The sequence below is a fragment of the Xiphias gladius genome, chromosome 18 (genome assembly GCF_016859285.1).
Source record: "Xiphias gladius isolate SHS-SW01 ecotype Sanya breed wild chromosome 18, ASM1685928v1, whole genome shotgun sequence".
Classification (NCBI taxonomy): domain Eukaryota; kingdom Metazoa; phylum Chordata; class Actinopteri; order Istiophoriformes; family Xiphiidae; genus Xiphias; species Xiphias gladius.
Window position 1 is genome coordinate 1,655,261 of NC_053417.1, and position 17,007 is coordinate 1,672,267.

Here is a 17,007-nt window from a genome sequence, read left to right on the forward strand (position 1 = left end):
CACACACACACACACACACACACACACACACACACACACACACACACACACACACACACACACACACACACACTGAATTGAGATGACCTGCTGAGGAGAAAGAGAGCAAGTTATTTCCATAATTACTTCAGACAACATCTGCTTAAGCTGCAGCATCAAACACATTTCATGTCTGGGATTCACGCTGAACAACACACTCACACACACACACACACACACACACACACACACACACACACACACACACACACACACACACACACACACACACACACATAATTTTGCGCAGCTAAAAAAGATCTGATGATTCATTGTTCCAACTATATTGTTTTATCTTCTGTGTTTATGACTTAAGAATGTGAAGAAAAGGTTTTGCCAGGATAATCTTTTTAAAGGTCCTTAATTTTTTTCATCTGTGAAACAAGTGGTAAAAAAGTTTAGCCAGGATAATTTTTCAAAATTACTTTTTTTTCACCTGTGAAAACAGGTGAAAAAAAATTTGAATGGAACCGGTGCAGCAGCGTAGCAGGGATGATCACATAGGGGGCTCTGGCAAAACAACAATGTGTCATCTGGCAAAAGGGTAAACCCAGGCTCAACCTTTGCTGCAAATCAGCAGAATCCATCAAGGCACTGCAATTAGCCACTCACATGCATGCAAATGCACATTCCAGGTGGATTGCCTTGTAACATGAACAGACTTTTGCTACTGTTTACCTCACTATTCTAATAAGATAAATAAGTGCCAGCATGAATAATTTCCAACACAGCCCCTTGCATTTTATTAACACAGGGCAGATTTCAGTCTAAACGTCCACACCAAACCTTAACAATAAAATGGCAGACTGGAAAACAGTTGTAATGGTTTTGGAGGGCACAGACAAATTAAGTCATCCTGCTGATAGGGGTATCAGACTGTATAATTCTCATATGGGCTGTTTTGGAAGGCAATTTTTACTTTTTTTTGTATTTTTGTTATTAAGTTGGCAGCCTTGTCGGAGACTTTCACATTCAGACTTTTTCATTCAGTGGTCACCTCAGCAGTAAGCTTTCCATGTACAGTGCTAAATAAAGCACGCTTTCGTGTGTGCTTGTCAGAATGTCTAACATCATCTGAAACCCCTTTTATGAAAGTGGAACTTTCCGCAACAGCCACTCACACCCACTTCATGCCTGGCCAGTTTTTTGGTTTTGCATTTGTTCGTTGTTCACACACTTATGTGTACAACTGAGTGTAACAACATGAATGACTTTGACGAGAGACCGACTAAAATTGTGCACAGTTATCAACATTTATGATTCATCCGCCATTTTCCAGCCCCTCCCTCTTTATGGCAGCAGGATTTTCTCCACGCTTGAAGTGTGACCCAAGTGTGACACAAATCAAACAATTTTTGTTTTAGATGTGGTTGAATGACATGTTGTAGTTAATTTGAGGCATACTGAGACCTTTAATGTTCCTACCACTGTACATATGGTAGAGTGTTGACTCAGGCACATAAGGTGGATCCGGCGTTAAGAATGCTGTTCAAACTTAACTAACTTATGCTTTATCTTGACTCCTGATTTTCTCACTTGCAGTACCCAGGGGTAGGAAAGTCATACATCACACAATACAGACAGTATATGTACTCACAGTAAATCTTATTTAGCCTCTGGCTTAATGTTGGTAATTTATCTGGCTTGAAAGCATGGACTGTTTGAAGTCAGAGAACAGGTATTGTACCATATGACTTTTAATGAGGCCAAAAGGTAAAACAAACAGGGGTTTGTTTGGTGCTGATAAGACTGTGCAAACTTACTGTTACTGTATAAATTATATGGCACATAGTCAAAAATTGGCCTGACTGAGACGAAACATCACGGGTTAAAAGGGGAGAAAACTCTTTCACCACCCAAGAGAAGCACTTAAAGCTTGTGGATACCCTACCTGGACCTTTGTGAAAACAACCACAGATCTAGGAAGAACATCGACTGTGGGTGGTGAAGAAAAGAAAAATAACTTGAGTATCTGAGAAACTCAGGAGCATCTTCAACAAGCACCGCATCCCTATGCTTTTCAAAAAAGAAACAGAAACTGGGCCATCCGAAAGACCACACACCCAAAAACAAGAGAAGCAATCTCATGTATGCAGTCCAATGACGTGAGGAATACACAGACTTATATACTGGTGAAACTAAACAACCATTGAACAAACACATGGCTCAACACAGGAGGGCCAACTCATCAGGTCAAGACTCAGCAGGTTACATACACCTGAAGTATAAGGAACACTCCTTCGAGGACAACAACATACATATTTTGGACAGGCAGGACAGGTGGTTTTTCAAGAGGAGTTAAGGAGGCTATCTACTTTAAAGTAGAGAAAACATCCCTCAACAGAGGAGGAGGTTTACGGCACCACTTATCCCCCACCTATAATGCTGTCCTTTCATCCCTTCCCAGGAAATTTAGCAACCATTCACACTTGACCTCAGGTGACTCCAATGACTGCCAATGTCAATACTGTTAAGAACAGTTCAGAATAATACTTCCAAATGAGTTACATGAGTTACAGGGTCAGACATTTCAGTTAAACTCAAGACAAGGTCTTAAAGTCTTGTTTTATAGCACATTGCATCCCTCACGGTCCAGCAGCTTGCAGACTTGAGCTGATTACAATGAAGATGTGACTGCTTGTATGACAAAAGTCTACAAGGGCTCAGTCCACATAGCAGAGGGTGGACATTTGAATTCGGCCAAAATAAAAGGTTATAAATATGGTGTGTGTGTTCATGGTAATGAAGGAACATGTCACCCAGTGCAACAGTGTGGCTCACTGATGCGTTTTAAATAGCTTTCAGACAACAAGCACTATGGCACAGAGGAAGGAGATATAGCAGACTTTAATACACAAATTATACTTATTTGTAGGAGGCACTCATTTTTGGTTTGGACCTTTTCACAGGGTTTGTTGACAACAACTAAAAATGTATCACCAGCATCAGGGTTAAAAAAAAAGCTTTTGCGCACTGTCTACTTGAAATACTTCTCAAAGAGGATTTATTGGAAACAGTGTTTCAGTACTAATGCCTTCTCTGAGTGTGTGTGAGACTTTATTCCTTATAGTTATTAAATTATTATATCTCAAAGTTTTGCCAAATTATCATCTTTTTATGTCAACATATAGAAGGTAATGTGTGTTTACAGCCCTGCTAGAGATGTCTACAGCGAGAGATGTCAATCAAACAATCTTTACAAAACCCTCACAGACCGTAGAAGAGCTCTAGCCAGCCAACGTGAAATCACCTGTGTTGGTGGACCATAGGTTAAATTTTGTACTTAGTGTATACGATATAGCTGAATAACCTTAAACAATTATTTGGTATACAGTCACTTATTTTTTGTGAATTGTTTTGAATATTTTATGGTGTTACATTAGATAATAGGATATAAAAATCAAAAGAATAGTTAAACATGTTTCTTTCCAAATGTGAGATGAGAAATTCAATACAGAAGACACAGTGTATTTATTAGTGAATCCAACCAAAATTACTATTATTATTATTTGTGTGCTACAGCATATCTGCTCTGTAAATCACTTGTTCTGAAATCAGAAGAGAAACATTTTGTATTTTATAATTTTTGGTTTCATGATGGCACCCCCTGGTTTTAAAATAATCTGACTTAATACCATGTCCATATCCGTCAACATAGATGTAGACCTTATTTCGATACAGCCAATCAAATCGTGCAGACAGGCACACTGAGCCAGACAGCAGCTGCTACACAACAAAAGAACCACAGAGTCAGAACAACAACCACATATTAGATGCTGCTGTGCTCCTTACTTGTCAGTACCACTAACAAGACACTGTCTGTCCATGACATGTAGTATGTACAGTCACCTAGCACTTTATTAGGAACACCTGTAGAACTGCTTATTATCCAATCAGCCAATCGTGTGGCAGCAGTGCAATGTATAAAATCATGCAGATACAGGTCAAGAGCTTCAGTTAATGTTCAAATCAAACTACAGAATAGGGGAAAAAATTTGATCTCAGTGACCGTGGCATGACTGTTGGTGCCTGACGGGCTAGTTTGAGTATTTCTGAAACTGCAGATCTCCTGGGATTTTATTGAGTTTACTCAGAATGGTCCCAAAAACAAACAAACAAACAAACAAAAAACACCCAGTGAGTGAAAGTTCGGTGGACAGAAATGTCATGTTAATGAGAGAGGTCAGAGGAGAAAGGCTAGACTGGTTGCAGCTGACAGAAAGGGTATGGTAACTTAGATAACCACTGTTTATAACCGTGGTGAGCAGAAAAGCATCTGAGAAAGCACAACACGCTTCCTGACCTTTTCAGGGTTGCAGCTTCCGTTTTTTCTACCAAATAATTTCCTACATTTCATCTTGGCACCCTGGTTGCGAATTACTATGAGCTTTTCAAGAACCACAATAACTTTTCAGAGTTTTATAGCTTCCAATGTTAATTTTGGCACCTAATTTTAGTTTTAGTAACATATTAATCATTTGATTGTTGTTAGTTTTAGTCCATCACAAGGTTAGTGGAAATGCCTATTGTTCATACCAGACTGTAATTCAATAGATTCACTATCGCTTTGGTTAATAGACATTACTGAAGTTATGTGCTCTACAGTGCAAGGAGCGTTCAGGGGCTGGATTCACTTACCTGTACACTCAAATCCCCAAAAATACCAAAGAAACAAAACTAAATGTAACGATAATGTTATGTTAGCTTGTGTTTTAACAAAATATTGGCATGCTGGCCCACTTGTTTTCATGGTTTGTACAGGCTGTTTTTTTGATGCTTGTTTTCTAATTTTCAGTTGGACTGTAAATGATTTTAGCCCATTCATTTTTTTCTTCTAAAAACATTTTTGTCAGATAACATTATTGGAAGAAACAAATCACTGCTTATTATTCCAACAAGTCAAACAACAAAACTGATGAGATTATATATTTTAAGTATACTTTTTGTCACTTTTTCATTGTGAAAAAGGCCATAATCAATATATTTTGTCATGGTTTAATTGACCAACTATTTTTATCAAGCACACTCAAACATTCAAATTTTCATGTCACCAAACACAGTGTTCTGCAGTCATGCTGAATGTTCTCTACTTTTGATGATGATGATATTTTTAAATGTCTGTATAATTTATAACTTTAGTGTCTCACAAGTCTCACAAATAGACATGGCTAATTTCTGTGTGTTTCTGTCTGATCATTCCAAACTAGTTCCTGTGACAGTTCTCTGTTAATATGACAATCAGTGGAGTCTTACTAAAGTCCGGATGTTGATGAGACCATACTGACAAAGTCATGCCCTTACTTTAGAGTATAGATTTTGTTCATGCATACAAAGCCCTAACATGCCCAGAGTATTTTTTTTTGGGAAAGGTTGGACAAGGCACTCTGTTTACTACAAAGGTGCAAGTCTGTGTTGTCGTCATATGTTCACGCTGTTCATTGACGCATTAGGAGGAAACCTGTAACCTGAGATGTCCAGAGAGTTTGTAACACAGAAACAGATTAAGGAAGAATTTTGGCCCTAAAGCATTTGTGCTTGATAAACAAGTAGAAATACACATTTCTGACACACAATATTTTGCCACACAGATATCCAGTGAGGTGATCTGAGAATTGGAGTATGCACTTTCTTCTGACAAAGAATTTTAGAAATGATGGTGTTCTGAATGAGGCACAGCTTTGATTGCTTCTTTGGAGAGACCTGAGCACAGACTATTACAATCTGACCTGAATATACAGTAGTCACACATTTTTCTAGGTCTTGTTCAGACATGACTCTTAATTCTCCTTTTTTAAGTTGCAGTTGCAGTAGGTTGATTTCGTAACAGTGTTAATGGGGCTGTTATAACTGAGCAATTTATGTCTGACTCCTAGCTGAGTGTATAACTACTCCAAATTTCAGTCTTCACTGTAAGGGATTTAAGGAAAGCACTGAGTGACCATATTCTTGTTTTATCTTTAACTGGAGGAAAACTGGAAGAAACTTGGACCTGGGGTAGCTTTTCCAGTGTCAACAAATTTTTTTTTCAGTATGTATGACAAGTACCTTCCACAAAAGACCAAGGATCTACAGCCACATAAATGACTCTGTGCGGATGTAAGTACGCAAAGTGATCCTTTGAGCTAAATGCTGATGCTCAACAGGTTATGTTTACTACAGTGTAGTACAATGTTAGCATGCTACTGTTTTGCTAATTAGCACTAAACACCCATTAAAGCTGAAGCTGATGTTAATGTCATTAGTTTTGCAGGTATTCGGTCATAAACCAAAGTACTGGAAAAATTCACACTTTGATCTGATAGACCAAAAGTTAGCAATCACCAAAGGTATTTGAGTTCATCCTGAGGGGAACATGAATGTCTGAACTAAATGTCATGGCAGTCTCTCCGATAGTTGGAGAGAACCAAAAATTTCCTCCTGTTGGTGTGCTAGATGAAAATTTAGAGGATCACCAACATTGGTAGGCTTCATCCTCTGGAGAACATGAATGTTCCCCAAAAATATTATGGCATTCCATTTAATGGTTGTTGGGATATTTAACTCTGGACCAAAGAAGTGGACCAACTGACAAATGTTGCCATCCTCATAGCATCTCTGCTAGAGTGGCAAAAAATACACTGCAGCGTGTGTATGGAGACATTTTCTTATGGCACCATATTGCATTCTGCCATGCACATGGAGAGTACAGTACATACAACCTTATAGTACCCACTACAAGGGAATATTTGAAAGCAAATACCCAAAGATTTCACAAAAATTACCTGGATGTTAGAGCTCCCTCTTATTTCTGTAGGACTTTTTAAAAGACTATGTCATTAGTATTTCTGTTATATTAGACAGTTCTCAGTAAAAAGATAAGAAAGGGATGTGTTAAGCAGTAGATGTTCACTGACAGGCCGTTTCACCAACTGCAGGAAAGTGCAGCCATTGCTGTTTTAGAGAATTTTCCCATTTGCACTGCTCCAAACATTGCCCAACTGACAGTCTGTACTGTCAAGGTATGTCCCATGTGCAACATCATTCAAAACACAATCAGTCCTGACCAGCCATGCAGTGATGTGGAGGAAATTGTCAAAGTTGGTGTGTTCTTCAGATTGAGGCCTGCACTGTTTTTCTTTTCTGTCACACGTTTCCATTCTCTCTTGTCTCAGTAACAAAGTAAAAAAACCTTATAACCCCTTGTTTGGCTTCATGAAAGAGAACAGCAGTGTTGGCACACATTCTGAAAAACCCTTGATTTATTTTCACATTTTTCCTCATCCTGTTTCGTCTTAGCTAGATCAACTTTACAAGAAGTACAATAACTGTCTGTTCTTTGTGTGCATGTGTGACTTCTTGACTTTCCTGCAATGAACACACAGCATACACTGCTCTCCGTGACATGCTGCTGGTCAACTGTATCACGCCAGCTTGGCAGCTATGAACATGAGTGTAGTTTGATGGGAAAAGCTGGTTCTCTCACCCTTTGTGGAGGCTTGTTTTTCAGCAGGGTGTTGGTTTTCAGCCTCTTTCAGCTCAGTCATGGGGGATTTAACAGCACTGAAACCTAGCACCTTACCCGGGATAAAAACCTGAGAGACTGAAAACAATCCAACCTCCTGGGAAAGTGTGTTGCTGCTGTTGCTGTTGTTGCTGCTGTGTGGGTGCTGTGTGTGGGTGTACATGCAGTTATTCAACAGAATGAAACGTTGACTGAAATATATTCTTCCTTTGGGTGTAAGATATAAAACTGAAACTATTATGTCCATATGAAGCATAAATGAACCAAATTCCACAGCCATTTGACCACTAGATTGTGATAGCCTGTGTGCACAAATGAAAATTTAGGCTTGATGGTGGCAGTAGAGGTAAGGTCTGGGGGTCACCAAACAGGGATTTTAGGGGATAATGTATTGATCATCTTTGGACCCTGAATATCCACAGTACATTCCATGTTAATCCAACCATGTTGTATACTAAAAGGGACATTTTGTCTTGAGGATGGTGTAAGTGGAAAGCCCATGTAGGGTCAAAATTGGAAAGGGTACATCTGGTCCATGAGTTGTACTGGTATTTATGCCACTATTGGATTTTTATATACTTTGCATCAATGTGACAAAGCACCTTAATTTGTCAAGCACCTAATTTGGGGGGGGGGGGGTTTGCTGATGCTATCTTGCTGATCTTTATTTCACTACAATTTAACTTGGATCCTTTTTTATTAGTTGCTTCCCCTATCATTGTTAATGATCGTTTGAAATTGTGGGGTGGGGGGACATTAACTTTTCTTCGGCTTCTGAAGGGGAGCATGCCATGAAAGGTTTGAGAACCACTGCAATAGATGATGGTGAAACTACATGAATAAAGAACAATTTCGTCCTTTCAGCAGCATGTACTTTACTGTACGCACATTATCTTGGTTGCCACTGATTGCACACTTTCATGAAACTTCTATTTATTACGTGCACTGAATGGATTCTATTGTGTATGCATGTGTCGTGTGGAGGGAACAGTAAGGTGGGGAATGTAGAAGAAAGACCTATTGTCTTGGTTTGCCTTTGTGTGTTGGCCTGTAAAATCTGGCTACATGTGCACATGCTGAATGCCATAATCAAATTAATCAATTTACTAGCCTCTTTAGCTCATACACACACATTTATCAGTCGCTCCGATAACATAAATCAGCTCTTAAATGGAGTGATAATAGCAATGAACATCCACTGCATGTGTGTCTGTACATGTCTCCCTCTCTTATTCTCTCACTAACAGGCAGTTTAGGAAAGCAGCCAGTTAAACAGAGCACAGTGTATGTAACAAGGTAGTCACAACAACACCCAACAGTCCAAACACAAGCTGAAACATATCTGCAGAGAATTGAAACAGGCTGACTCAACCTCTGAAAACACTGTTAATGCATTATTCAAACTCTCATTGTGGCCATGTAGATTTTAGTCATGAGAGTTTTGTGTGCTCTGACACTTTCATGGCAGCCATGGCAATTGGACTGATGCCATGTGTTTTATCCACAGAGGTTACAGTACGGTTGTATTTAATTCACAGGGCTTAATGTGAAGCCCTGTGAATTAAATACACAATCAGTTTTGTCAGAGTTGGTGTTGTGAAAAAGAAGTCAAGTGCATTACTGTCTTTGAGCTTGTATCTAACTTGCTGTACTTAGCAACAAAAAGGGCATTAACCTGCAGTTTAATGTTACTACTTTCAGGAACTCTTTGTTTCCATTTTACAGTCATACTCTTCATAATAGCCTTGCTCAACATGTGATGCTTGTGTAGCTATCTGTACTCACCACATATTGTCGTATAGATTTGTTAGACTACAGCAGAACTGGTGATGAGGCCAGGCTGAGAATTCAGAGTGTATCATCTGCCATTAAATAAGGATGAACATTTTTGATGAGGAAAAACTTTTAAAGTTTAAATTCCCTAATAAGTTGGGGGTGGCTGGATACCAAAAATATCGATACACCCAATACTAAATCTTGTTTTGAGTGTTATTCATACCAGCATCAATCAGATTGATGCATTTTCTCCACTTTTATCAGAGTCGAGAAACTGTCTTTGCAACATTTCGTTGTCATCCCTTGACAAAAATAGATACCATTTTCCCCTCAGCTCTATAGAACATTTTAGTGTCTGTCAGCCCATCCTTTTGGTTTTACAGCCCATAGCTTTTCTATTGGTTCAATCACACCACCTTCATCGGCACCATTTTGAGATGCAGCAGGCAGCTGTTTTCAGTGAAGAAGCTCTGATAAACCCACTGTACACTACTTGCTCGGCACCAAAACACAGACAGACACAGATAGAGATTAGCAGGTGAACATAGTGGAGCATTTAGCTGCTAAAGAGACTTGCATTCATCAAATGGACACAAACATGACTCCAAAGAAATGATGATGTTGCTCTGTGTCTACTGGATGTATAAAGAAACAACTGTTTGCTAATGCATTAGCAATATTAATTTTATAAGCTGACAAGATATCTCTGATGTGTTTACAGCTTGTTCCTTTGATCCAAAGTGGTTTCCCTGTATCTCATTCACTTCATTTGATGTCTATACCACCAATGAATTCAAGGATACATTTCCTTTTCAATGTGATCTACATTGGACACATCAGAGTTCACCTTTGTTCAACTCTGACATGTGAATTTGCATAATTTGAGAGTGATGCATTGTGTTTGAAACATGGCTTAGAAGTAGGAGTCATTATTTTAATAGTGTGTCATCACCTTATTTAGTATAGTGTTACACTAAAAGACTGCAAACTGAAGTAATACTCTGAGTATTTACAGTCTGTGATATCTCTGATCATTATTTATTTATTACCCAACAAATCCCAACAATGTTTGTCTGACTCTCAGCACTTATGTTTGTGTCCTATTGAGGAAAAGGAATGCAAATTGATTCCTTTTGAAGACGTAGATCTTTAAAAACACCTTGCAAATACATGGTAAGATTTATTCTTTTTTTTTTTTTTTTAATGGCTCAGTAATGTTCTAAAACAGCTGGCCACTGTAGTTTATAGCAAACATTACTCAAACAGGAGAGAATAATTCAAACCAAAATGTGAAAAAAAGCAAAACCAAATATTGTGGTATCCCTCACCCCTAATGTCATTACTTTTATTCCTGCAATCATTCTGTGAGATGCTATGTCTTATTTAAGATAATGTAAAAAACAGAAAAGACAAAAGTGTGTTCTTGCCCGTATAGGAAACACATAAAAAAAGAAAAATTAAATATAATATTTTTTAAGGAGGCCTTTGTTTTATTTGTTTTTTGTGTCACATAGATAATATCTCATTTTGGAATGAAGCTGGATATGCAACAATGTTGTTTATGTGTGCTATCAAAACAGTGTATAAAATCCTTGAATTGTCCTGATCCTCTCATAAATACAGATGGGTAACAAATTAAAGGAAAAACCAACATAAATTGTCTTAGTAAGGTGTTGGGCCGCCGAGTCCCGCTAAAAACAGTTTCAATGCGCCTTGGCATTGATTCTACAAATCTCTGGAATTCTAATGGAGGAATAGAACACAATGCTTCCAAAAGATATACCCTCATTTGGTGTTTTGATGATGGTGGTGGAGAGCGCTGTCTTAACATGTCGGTCCAACATCTCCTATAGGTATTCAATTGGGTTGAGATCTGGTGACTGTGAAGGCTGTATCATATGATTCACATCCTTTTCATACATACTCATCAAACCATTCAGTGACCCCTCATGCCCTATGGATGGGGGCATTGTCATCCTGGAAGAGACCACTCCCATCAGGATAGAAATGTTTCATCATTGGATAAATGTGATCACTCAGAACAACTTCCTATTGATTTGCAGTCACCCTTCCCTCTAAGGGGACAAATGGACCCAGACCAAACTGCCCCCCACAACAGAGCCACTGGATACCCTCACTGTAGGGGTCAAGCATTCAGGCCTTTACCATTCTCTTCGTGCACACCACATATGCACTCACCCACTTGTTGAGAATATTGTGAATGATAACTCATCTGACCATATCACTTTTTTCCACATCTCTGTAGACCAGTGCCTATCGTTTTTGAACCACTGAACTCTAAAATGTGCATTCATCTTTGCAATGAGGGATTTCTGCACTGCAACCCTCCTATACTATCCCTCTAATTGTAATTGTCGGTGGTCTGTTCTTATTGATACAGTCTGATTACATCCTGCATTGACATTCTCAGTCACCTAAGGAAGAGTCACTCTTCTGTTTTTTCTTACATATCGCACGAATGCGTGAGCATCCCGGTCATCAAATGTGCGTTGTCAACCAAATTTTCCGACACTATTTACTGATGTCTTTCCCATAGATCTAAATGCAGATGTCACTTTAGTCAGTATTCCTATTGAAACACAAGCCAGTTGAGCAGTCTTTGTGACTGAAGCTCCTGCTATCCGTGCCCCAACAATAAACCCTCTTTCAAAGTGATTTAAATATTTTCCTCTTGCCATATTGATACAAAATCAGAATTATCTGTATTATCTGTATCTGATCAGCATTTTTTTACATGCCACAGAGCATGCTTGGATGTTAATTCATTAATAGTTCAGTTGTGTGGATGCACCTACATTCGTTATGTTTCTCCACTCATTTATTCAGTTTTTTTCTTTAATTTGTCATAGGTACAGCAAGTGATAGATGGGTTTGTTTCCCTCTCAAACCAATACACACATAATAGATTCTATTGAAAGAGACTACTGAACGTAACATATGCAATAATACATTTCCTTATAGTATTTTGGTCCTGTGTCTTTGTTGTTTCATATTATTTCACGTGGTTGTTTCACCAGGCTGTGTAGTTAGGGTTTAGGTTCTTAATCTTTCAGAGCTGACAAGCGTGAGCGCGAGAAGAGAATGGTTTATTGTATGATTTTAACTGTAAGTGATTATGAATACTTTAAAGAACATTGAGGGACAAACAGGTACTTTTGACACTTTCATGACTACAAAAACAGTAGCTCCTCAATCACATGATCAATCATATGATCAGAAGAACTCACAGCAATAGAATCAAGAGAGCAGGCCTGCGATGGATGTAATCTATTTAGGCATCCTTCTACCTGTTGCCGTAAATTTTTGATGTTGTGAGCCATTTTGCTCATGCTCTAAAACAGTGCTGAATTCCATAACACCACCGTGTTGACATGTAGCAGTAAAATATCCACTGAGGATTGCTTATTTGATGATGTATGGTGATTCTAATTATGCAATGCCCTTATCACAACCCTGGACAAAAAGAGTAGTGTGGCTTGTTCAGGAAAAGTCACCACATGTACATGTCAGTACAAGTCAAAGATAAGTGGAGAGACTAGATGCTTATCTCACATTTCCACAATAAGGCTTTCATGGACACAACCTTGTGCCTGATATTTTTTTTGTGTTTGATTGCGGAAGCACCTCCTGCATTCAGAAAATGAGTCACTTCCAGCAACACGTACATTCATTTATTCACTCACTATCTTTGGTTAGTTAACCTGCCCACATTTGCTAGCAGTGTGATTAGGGATCAGAGCTAGATCACACATTCACATCTACTCTGGTATACTGCTGCACTGAGCAGGGTGCTGTGCATCTACAGTATGATACTGTCTTGTTCTGTCTTTGTTCTAAAAGAGCATTTGTGAGAAGGAAAAACAAAATCTTCCTCTTACAAATGAAAGCTGAATTCACACCCAGTAAAACATATCTTCGTTCATTTCAACACACTGAGCGGTTTGTGCTGCTGCAGTCTTACTTGGTCTATCTAAAGTTAACAAATGTTAGCAAACTTTAGATAGATGCTGCTGTCTAACAAACATTACTGAATCAGTTTGCTCACATTTGATTATGTTAATCACACTTCAAACCTGCTTTAACTGATTTTTTTGGCCACTGCCACAGGGGCAGTGCAACAAGCAAATAGACTGATATATTTTCACCCTATAAAGTTGATATAGCACACAGTTTACACATCCAGCAGACACGGAGCAACATTACCTTTTATTTGGAGTTGTGTTTGTGTCCACCTGATGAATGTAAGTTCAATATTCACTTTGCTTTTGCTTCTGGTTTGGTCTCCAGCAACTCCTGAGGAAAATATCTGGCTTTTTAACTGATAAATACTCCAATATATTTATTAATTACTTTTTGATGTTGGGCAGGTAGTGTACAGTAGAGTTTTTTTTTTTTTTTTTTGCTGAATACAACTGCCTGTTGCTGCTGAGAGTTGATGAGAGTAAAAACCAAAGCAGTAAATTTGCGTTCCGTAAGGTGCAAAAAAGCTCCATAGAGCTTAGGGCAACTGCAGAGTTGGTGATAATTTTCTGTGGATTCATCATAACAAGTGAAAGCTTTCATTTTACACATAGTCATTTGACCCATTGTTAATCTAAAAATATTTACTAGAGGAGCTCCTTTAAGATTGTCAGATTGTCCCAAATAAAAGATGACTTGAACTCCCATTGATAATTCTTATGATCCACTGGGATCATTTCATGAATGACAAAGGTCTACCTTGAGCTGGTCTTAATCATGAATTCTGAGTAAGACTTAATGTAACTCTGTTCATAGGTGTCTAATAAATACCATAAATGTAAACAAACTTGTGAGAACCTCATTTTTGTTTTGCAGTGGATTGTCAACAATGGCACTGGGGTTGTATTAAGCTTTCAAAATGTAACAAAACCTTTTTTTTTTTAAAGAATTAGGGGTACACTGAACATCCTGTTGCCCCCACAGCACTGAATTATTGCAGTTCTGTCGTCTTTGACTCACAACACTGAATAGAAAGAGTTTATTAAATATTTCATGTTAGGATATACACTCAATGATTGCTGATTGCAACATGGTAGTCTTTCTTTAAATCGATGCTTTTCACCATAGATGTTTTGGTTTACACTGCAATATCTCCCTAAATTTAATATTATTTCAAAATACCTGTCCTAGATTTGAATGAATTAATGGATGAAAAATACTTCTGTCAGCATGTTGGTGTTGGAATTACCACTTCACATTTCAGCTATTGTCACACACACAATCCCCAGCACTTGCACACGCACACCCCTTCTCCTGTGTCCAGGTGGAGTGTGTATATGTATGTTTGTTGGTAACAGCAACGTGCCCAGACCTGTAGCTCAGACAATCTGACTGCCAACCTTTCAAAAACAATTCTCAACATGTTCTCCAGCCGGCCCACCACATCTAGCTAACTGTGACTGACTCCCACACCACACATTACACATACACACATTATTCAGTAGCAGGGTCGCGGATCACATACACAGCATTAAAGCTTTCAACTTTAAAAGCTTATTCAAAGGAATCTTTCAAGCTGAGTTGAGCTGTACTGAGGTTTATCCAATCTTTACGTGAGCAGGTTTCTGTATGGGATGCGTGGCGGAAAGTGGCAAGGTAGTTAAACAAAGGAAGTTTAGGTAGGAGAGGTGAAGTGAGCCTGAGGTGTGGTCTAACATGCCGGCAGCTGTCATGCTACATTGTATGCACACTGAGGTATTAAGGAGTAGATTAATGTGTTGAACAATTTAGAACCTTTCAATGCAATCCCTAGTTTTATGATTCACTCTACATTCTATCTTCTCTTTCCCTGTCTACAGTTTTGTGTGAGTTCACTGTTACCTCCAGGTTTCATTTTAACACAGCTATCTGAATAATTTAATGTGTGACTTGTGCTGTGAAAACCAAATATAGCAGCCAAAGTAGAATCTGAGGTCAAATGAAATTTGAGAGAGCCCAAAGGGGACTAAGAGTGACCCACAGTGACCCCTGACAGTCTTATGTATTTATACTGGTCATATGTATTTATGCACACTGACAGAGATGCAACAAACTAGGATGCCATTTGTAAACTGATATATGGGTCTGTTATTGGCTTTAAAAAAAAAAAATGCCTGGTACTGTTTGCGATATTTCCACTTTTTCCACTCTCATTATTTACATATATGATACATATATATTGTAAAGCCCTTAGTTTCTCCACAGGGATCTGTGTGAAGTCTGATAAATGTTCTCAGGTGATGTCACCTGAGTCAGCTTCAGTTGGGTCTGAGGACTACAAGTTTGAAAAGTGAAAAACCCTGGGGCTGTGGATATAGGCTTCACGCTATATTAGCTGCTACTAGCATAATACACCCAAATCTCCTAGCAAACTGTGGAGGATCAATTTGCACAGGGGGTAATGTAGGCGCCAGGTTTTGACAAGGGAGAAGAATGTGTAGAATAGAAAAAGATATCTCTGGCTCTGCCACATTGATTTTGATCCTTTGTATTTTAAACTGTCCATCTGGCATGTCAAAGGAATGCAGTGTTAAATCAGTGGAGTTCTCTTACCTGTCACCAGCAAAACAGACTAAAAACCACCTTAAAATTTGTTAATCATGCTAGTAAATAGTTGCCAATTTACACATCCAGTGGACATTTGGAGTCCTATGTCCATCTGAATGATCCCCGGTGGTTACAGCATTTAATATTCACTTTGTTAAATCTGTCCAAATTGGTCAAACATGTGCTTGCATGTACTGGGTTCACCCCAATACGTATGTAGAATTAGATGTTCATAGGGTCTTTTTCAAAGCAGACATTTTTACTTGTCATAGTAGGAAAATCACAAGTGTAACTAACAACATCAATGATGAGTCTGTTCTATTCATGTGACCCAGTGAGCCATGACAGTGACTGTGAGCCAAAACGAACAACACCAGGACCCTGAAACTGAAGCAATATGTCTCATAATTTCTGAAATATTCAACTTTTTGTAATTTTTCACCATAAAAATAAATGGACAGAATGTTCAGAAGATAGAGTGGGTGACATCACAACCAGATTGGGAGAAGGCATTAAACTGTTGATAGGAGTTATGGTTTTTGACTGAATAGCAGGAGTTACAATACTTCACTGATTTCTGTGGTGTTTATCAAACACTTGACTGACATTTCTGTCAAAGTCCTGCTACATATTGTTTCCACATTAAATACATGACACATGGATTTACACATATTTCAACAGATTTCACAGATAATATGTTTTAGTAAGGTGTTACTTAGGTGACATTCTGCAGTTAATTTCAATTGGTGCCTATTGCTGACTCCAAAAAAACAAAGCACACACACACACACACACACGCACGCACGCACGCACGCACACACACACACACACACACACACACACACACACACACACACACACACACACACACACACACACACACACACACACACACACACACAATCATGCTTAACTGACTTCAGAGGACATTACATTGACTTGCAATCATTTGTGTGACTAACATAACCATGCACACACACATACAGATAATTTTGCCTCAATTTTCAAGCTTTCTGTATTTAGAGCTGGAATTACAGAGGGTCTCTGAACTCCTTTATCTACTCCTTCATACAAATCTACACCAACAATGCAAATTCGTTATCAGCATTTCCAGCAATGAAGCT